General features: G+C 30.4%; 1 long non-coding RNA gene across 1 annotated transcript; it reads left to right on the top strand.

Annotated features, from left to right (window-relative positions):
* On the top strand, positions 1–2262 carry LOC117687654 (uncharacterized). Its single transcript, XR_004600505.2, has 3 exons — positions 1–625; positions 1907–1959; positions 2187–2262. It is a non-coding gene; the product is annotated as an uncharacterized lncRNA (long non-coding RNA).
* Positions 2263–8396: the final 6134 nt, after the last annotated feature.

The following is an 8396-nucleotide window of genomic DNA, read 5'->3' on the forward strand; positions in this document are numbered from 1 at the left end:
TGTTGCCGTATATTGCCCGCAAAAAGATGCAACGGTGCCTTATCAATTATCGCCAGCTCAAAAGGACTCACAGCATCCATGAAATTAAATAAAGTATGCATGAACTTTTAATCCTTTTCATATTCTTCAAAATATATATATCTTCAAGTTCTTCAATGTTCTGCAACAACATCACGTTATATGCTCGTGTACAGCACGTTAGGGCTTTAGAAATACTGGTGCTCGAAAAATAGTCCTTTCTTGAGAATAATGGACAGTATGATTATAAATATACTTGTCTTAATTTTACAAAACTTTATTCTCATGCGACAAGCGAATATGGAGACTCATCCATACAGATCTCTGTCATTTTCTAGTAAGATTGCCAATGACGTCATCGTGAATAATAATGACGTCATTTACTCGCTTACGTCACGGAGTGTATCGCAATGTTCTACAATTTGTCTGGAAAGCCTTCGATGTGTCTCTTTTGTGTTTAACCGTGGCTATTTGAATTGCACGCTCCTTTCTAGCTCAACTTCTTCAAAAACAGTTCCTACCGGAACCCCTGTTCAGTTGTACGGAAAATGTTTTGCTCGAAGGTACCATGAAGATGACTTGAAATCAACAGCCTTAACGACAGCAGGTAAACTGTGTTAAAATGCTTATATTTACATTCTACTGCGCTTTTCCATTTCATTCTGTGATCCTTAAATGCCTCTTAATTTAACAACTAATCACTGGATACTCAAAGGTTAAAATGATGACTTTTATTATGACGTCACAAACGTTGAAGGCTCTTAACTGCAACGTCACAAGCAAAATTCAAAGTTAACGCTTGTGGCTGTTACTGTGGCCCTTCCATTTATATTAACTTACCCTTAGGATAAGGTAGGAATTTTAAGGTATAAATCACATTTTCAGACACGACTAGAAGTTAAACAATGTAAATATAAGCATTAAATCATGATTTTTTAAAGTAAACAGTCTAATAACTGCAGCGATGTGTGCATACAAATTTCCAAAACGCGCGAACGCGCGTTACTCAATTTGTATGCACATACCACTGCAGCTATGAGACTGTATACTTAAAAAAATCATGGTCCAATGCTATATTATACAATATATATATATATAATAAGTAGAACAAGACTACAGAATGCATTTATAACCTATACCGGTATTTAAAACTAGTTTAAAAACGTCACCAACATATGCTTAACTTTTAATGTAAGAATAAATTTGTAAAGATGTCGTCGTTCAACGTTTATTTGCATAATTACATCTATTAAAAAATGCTTATTATTCGCGAGAACTTTAACATTGCAAAAATGTTGCAAATAATTCGCCATGTGATGTTTTTTCGCTAAAGGTAAGTATGAAAATAGTTCGGACTTGAAAAAAGATCTGATCGTTTTAATTGGTAATAAAATTACCCGAATTACCGGTCTTTTCAGGATCACAATGGGCGTATTTTTGGTAAAAATCATTAAAAAATATATTTTGAAAAAGGTTATTAAAAATAAAATGGTGCATATGTTTATTATTTCACAACTCTAAAAATATGTTTAGGTTATAAAAAGAAGATTTAAACAAATTAATCTGTATTATTTAAATCGCATAAGATGGTTTCTTTGGATATCGGTAAGTATTATTGATTGAGATCGGTATTGAAAAATTGGAATCTACAAGCATTTTTGCTTTATGTCGAAATTTTAATTATTAATAAAATGAGTATTAATGAAAAATTTTCGCTTAAAATTTGTAACTATCAATGCAATAAAAATTCATATCTTATGGCATTTTTTTTTTTGGACGCTTTTAATGACAAGAGTGTTCAAATTTTGACTCTGCGTAAGACTGTTTCGTAATCCTGGGGCAATGGGTTAATTTATTTTGTATGCAACTGTGTTCATATGTATTTCAGATCGACAGTACACCTTTTTTACCTCTCCATTTGTACCAAGAAATATTGCGAAGGTAACATGTCTTTGATTAGCAAAGAAGTACATTTCTCAAAGGGGAAGTTAAATGTTTGAATCAATGGATTTCTATCATAAGAAATGTGTATAATTATCAAATTTTGATATCAATTTGGATGTTAAAATAAAATATTATTTTCTTTTTACTTATATCAAAATAAATGGTTATAATTAGCATGATTATTTTGACGTTTCATTCAATAATCCTTATTGGTTTACATTTAGGATATCTGTGGATTAAGCGGATCTTATCTTCTGGAAATTAATTCACAGGCTGAGTGGGATTCACTTCTTATACATGGTATGAGCAATTCTTGATTATAAAATTATCGTTTTTTGCAGGTTCATTAGGTCATCGAGTTCACAAAGACATCATAGGCATATTTCATATAAAGACGTTGACATTGTTAAATTCATAATCTCATAACCTCAATTCATTAATCTCATTAACACGCAAAAATATATTTTTATGTATGTTTAAGTAGATCAGCCCAGTTTTTAAACCAAAAAAAATACATCTTTAAAAGTAACCATCAATGTTTTTCTTTGCATTATAACCAATCGATCTAGATCTAACGATGAGATGAAAAAATCTGAGACTGAAGTCAAAATTTGCCCACTGCCTTAATTGAAATCACTGACAAAATTGAAATTTTATTAAAGGTGTCTATATATATATTGAACAAATTTTGACATAAATCTAACTGCTCCATGATCATGGAGCTATCAAAACCTTTGTTAAAATGATAATAGGAAGGACATTTTTAAAGTCCTAACCGTATTCTTAGATCCAAATATTCGTCTGTTTAAAATAAATTGCCAAAATGAAAATACGAATTTAGATGGAATCTACGAGAATCTCTATCAATTATTAATAAAAAAGAAGGATATATGTTGACCATGACCTAATAAATCAATAATTCATCTATATTGTAGCTCCATCCGGGTTATTTTACACTGGCGCCACAGATGAAGAAGAAAGAGGGGTGTTTAAATGGGAGACATCAGGTCAAACAATGACGTTGTTGTATACAAGCTTGTACACAAACAACCAAACCATCGACTGTATCGTGTTGGGCAAATACAACAGTTTGATGTCACTGCTCACATCTGAGTGTACCATACAAATACCGTTTGCCTGCGAAAAGGAAATATAGTCAACAAACAGTAAACAAAGAAAAACGAGAAAAATCAGGTTTTTAAAATGTGTTTTTTTCATACGATTGCAATTTGATGATATTCAATATTCATGTAAACATCCAAATAAACAAAGAAGCGTTCAAACATTGAACGTTTACACTCATAAATTTAAGTATTGTTTTTATGGCAAGATATTTATGTATGTTCATGACACCAACATACAAACTTAATGTAGTTTTCGATAAAACGGTGGAAAATACAAGACAGTTACTCTTGCAACTTATTTTTTGCGAAACAGTTTTTATATCATTACCAAAACCATGTTGAATTAATCGGATATAACCAGAAAAATATGATAGTAAGTGACAAATATGTTTATTCTACTGTTGTGTATGCTAAATGTGTACATTTTCAGTTATGAATTGTTTTCTTTAGGTCTTTTTTTTTAAACTTACAGATATTTATTTAAAAATAGCTTCTATTGTAGATTAAATATTGGAATAATCATTGCCGATATGTTTTAAACAATACATGACACATTTAATTTTAAGAGTTATAACAGACAAACCTCTGGAAAAAGTAAATATTAAATATAAATATATGACGGACAAAGATAAGTATTTCTCTTTTTTCTCTTTCTATGCATGATTCAAACTCTAATGTTCCAACGAATATTATAGCCATTTTAGAGCATTGACCTTATTAAAAAAAACAATGTAAAGAAGTTGAAATCTTTATTGTACGTACTCAACAGTACACTTCTTAGATTATATAGGATGTTATAGCATTCAAACTCTAACGTACCAACAAATGTTATAGCCATTTGAGAGCATCGACCACCCAGCCTTATTTAAAAAACAAAGCAAAGAAGTTGAATTAAATTCCTTTATTAATACTCTTAATTGTTCGTTATCAACAGTCCACTTCTTCGATTATATAGGACTCAAACTCTAACGTTTCAACGAATGTTATAGCCATTTGAGAGCATCGACCTCCTAGTCTTATAAAAAAAAAACAATGTAAAGAAGTTGAGATAAATTCCTTTATTTACAATCGTAATTGTACATAATCAGATGTAGACTATTTGGATCAGTCCTCCAGGCTACTTGTGTTTTCGAGGCTCTCTGCGGATCTTCTGTATCTTTTCTTCTCTCCGCTCCCTCTAGATCCGCTTTCGCTAGAACCGCTTTTTTTGTTGCTGCTGTCCGATCCGCTCCCACTTTTACCAGTGTTAGGGTGGATCACCTCAACACGTGTCTTAAAAAAGATTTAAGGCATGTGCAGTTATTGTTTGTGTGCTATAGGTATAACGGCAAACTTTGGTTTTTATTTCTTTGTAAAAACACTAAAGACAAATTGAAACATTAAGTTTAAAATGAAAACCGTAAACTTATACCCCCCCCCCCCCCCAAATAAAAAAAAGAAAAAAAAAAAAAAACATAAACCTAATATAAATAAACCATGCTCTGAGTGATATATAATGATTTTTAATGAGTGGTATATATATATATATATATATATATATATATATATATATATATATATATATATATATATATATATATATATATAGAAAATTTGAAAAACGAAAGACAACACAGAGTAAAACGTTAGCGCTTTCATTCAATCTTCAGACGTTTTATATATATATATATATACAAGAATCGATATTCTGTGGACGTGTTTTATTCTGTGTTATCTGTATTATATATCTACATAATTTTTTTCTTATAACTCGTTCAATCATACCAATTCTTGTATATTCTAAATACACGTGTATGATTGCTTCCCTAACCAAGATGTATGGTGGTTTCATCCCCCCCCCTTATTTTTAAAATTAAAAAGCATAATATCGGGTCTGAATTTTAGGGTTTGTGGGTTTTTGTTTTTTGGTTTTTTTTTTGGGGGGGGGGGGGGTAATTTATTGATGAGAAAATTGCCAAAAAATGAGAATAAATAATAAAATTTTAAATTAAAAATAAATTAATCAATTTTGACCTACCTTTGCATATTCTGTAAAATGAAAGTGAAATGTCAAAAATATAAGTATATAATAGGAACAAAAAAATCATTCATTCAAACTGACCTAAAACTGAATAATTCATTGCATTGGCGCTTGAAAATCAAAGAAGATATATAGCACAGTGACAAAATGTTCGCGTTTAAATGCCATTTTTGCTAAGCGTTATTTTTTAGGTCTTTCATTTTTGTAAAAATTGAAAGGGTTCAATGGCTGTGGCTATTTTTAGATTGTATTGATCCCGTTTAAAAAACAAGCTCAATAAAAGAGATAGATAAGAATCAAATTTTAAAGCTTAAATTTATTGATTTATTTCTTGACCAAATAATTGCTCATATATAGATAAATCAAATCTAAAATTCGGTAGATTTGATCTAATATCTTGATCATCGAGCCTGTTTGAAGTAATTTCTTGTAAATAAACTAATATATCAATGATATCAATGTCACTTTAGTAATTTCTTATAAATAAACTGATATAATAAAGTTTAGAGTTTAACAATCTTAACACGCTAAAAGACCAATAGTAGAACATTACAAAATGCATCAACAATAAAAATTACTTTATAAATAAACTAATATATCAATAATATCAATGTCACTTTAGTAATTTCTTATAAATAAACTGATATAATAAAGTTTAGAGTTTAACAATCTTAACACGCTAAAAGACCAATAGTAGAACATTACAAAACACAGCAACAATAAAAATCACTTCATGTATCTTTTGATTAGTAAAGAAAACATACCTCCTGCTTGCACGAGTACTAGTGAAAGGCACAAAATGGCGACGATAATATTTAGATGCATTGTTTCGTATTTTCTAAACGTCTGAGCTTCGTCTATACCACAGTCTCCTGGTCTCCGCATTTTATACAAATACTCAAATTAATCCCCCATGTTAAGACTGAGTTAACATACTAATCGCTCTTTTGATATCGTGCTATGTTTGCATAAGCAATCGACATGGCGACAAATAGACGTAAATTCTAACACCTATTGATCAACCATGCGTATTGTTAAGCCATTCAATCCATACTCAGCAAATATTCAGGGCAGAGTGTTGTCATTTATTTATGTTTTACTTTTGTATTTATCAATACAGTTCTGTTGAACTAAAAGAAAAATTTTAAATTAGATGACTATTTTTTAGTAATACATGAAATGCGGCAACAACGAAAACTGTAATGAAATATTTAAACAGAATGGTCATTTGGTATAGCACAGACCTCCTTAGTTAAAGTTGCCTCACTAAATTTCATATTATACAACATAAGATGGCGATTTAAATGTTTGGTTTAATTGTTCGAATCAACAGATTTAACTGGATATTGTCTAAGCTAAGTGGTTAAAGAATCGTGTGAACCTTCGGTATTGAGCTCAAATCAACGTCTGACTTTTGTTCACATTCCCTGAACTATTTTTCTGGAAGGATATTTATTTTAAAATCTAAAAACATCTTATAAACCATGCTTTTAATCATGATCAAATATTTTTAGCAGATTAGAAAAACTCTTTCAAGGTGTAGAGAGCCACCTTAAAGAGACAGTCCAGTTTGAATTTTTTTTTTAAATAGATCAAATTTATTTGTAAAAACTTAAGGAACTACTGCATATTTTGTGTCCAGTCTACAATGCTGCTATCATGAATATCATGAAAGTTAACTATACAATCTTATTTTACCCTATATTCTGTATCCTGCATCTTTTCATGCAAGTAAGCTTTATCCTAAATGAACCTGTAGTTTTTGGATTTAGTTGTTGTTGTTTTTTATTTAAAATAAATCCACACAGAAGTCCAGATTTACAAATGGGAAATAATAACATACTGTGCACACCTTTTGCTGCAAAAATGTAAAACTCGTTATGAACGAGGCATGATGCATATTGTTTCTCGTCTTTTTCTGTTCAAGATGACAAATGTTGAGAAATTACTTATACATCATCTAAGGAATTTGAATACTAACGTAGCTCTTCTTCTGAAAGGGTCATATTTTCAAGAAATGGATAGGGCCTTTAAAGCCTTTAAAGACGTTCAATTGTGTCTCTGCTTTTGAGTACATTAATGGTTACATTTCATCAACAAAAATATGAATAAGTTGATGTGACTTAAGAAATTTCTTTCAATTAATTTTTTTTCATTTAATTTATATCCAATGTTAGTAATTTTACATTAAGTGCCACGATGTATTTCGATGAAAATGGTGGGAAATGCGATTTATCTGTAAGGTGCACATTCAGTGTAAAAATGTCATATTAAATGTTTCGAAAGAAGTTCATTTTGAGTTACATGTAGGTTAAGGTGAGTGTATACAGTTTTGAAAGCTACTTTAAAAAAAGGATTGATTGCATGATCCAACTCCCTTAATTACTGGCCAAGGTATATATTTTTTCTATATTTTTTTAATTACGTCGTTTAACTATGCTAAACTAATGTATTAAATCTAATTTCAAAAGAAATTAACAAATTCAATGTCAGTTGTCAAGTTACAATTGATATGCAAAAATACATGATACACAATTCTGTTTTAACATGAAAAGTCTGTGTGCCTATATTTAAACGTACATACCCCCCCCCCCCCCACACGTACACACACATACACAAACGCACACACACCCGCAAAGGAGAGAATTAAAATACAAAGCAATTTACTATGTAAATGATCAAATTGGAAAACAAAATCAGACACAATTTAAGTAATAAAGAGGTCTAATAAATTGACGTTGTTGGTTCACAAATAACGCCATTCACATCTGCTACGTTAATACCGGTCTCTATCAGAGCAAGGCCGTCGACCGCAAGAATATCTCCAAAAATAAAAAGAGAGTCCGCCGCTATCATGTTGTCGTCAGTCAGCCACAACATCAAGAAGTCGTAGAACGGTCGTCCTTGAATAGCGTAATTTCGAAGGAAATTTTCTATAATAATGATAATACATATTGAATTAATAACAATAATTTCTGATATCAATTATGATGATGATGATGATTATGATGATGATGATGATGATTATGATGAATGATGATGATAATAATAATAATAATGATAATATCAATAATAATAATAGAAGTTATAATAATAGTTCATGATGATAATGGTGATGAATGAATGAATAAACAGATCTTTAGATCAATCAATCAATCAATCAGAAAAAAGTGTTGATACATAAAGTATTCTCTACGTTTTGTGATGGTATATGATTTTTCTCTAACAAGTTGTGTGTTTTCTATCCCCAAGCCTTGGCGATGAAATAGAAATCACTTAGCGAGTTGGAT

This window comes from Magallana gigas, chromosome 1 (genome assembly GCF_963853765.1).
Source record: "Magallana gigas chromosome 1, xbMagGiga1.1, whole genome shotgun sequence".
NCBI classification, from domain to species: domain Eukaryota; kingdom Metazoa; phylum Mollusca; class Bivalvia; order Ostreida; family Ostreidae; genus Magallana; species Magallana gigas.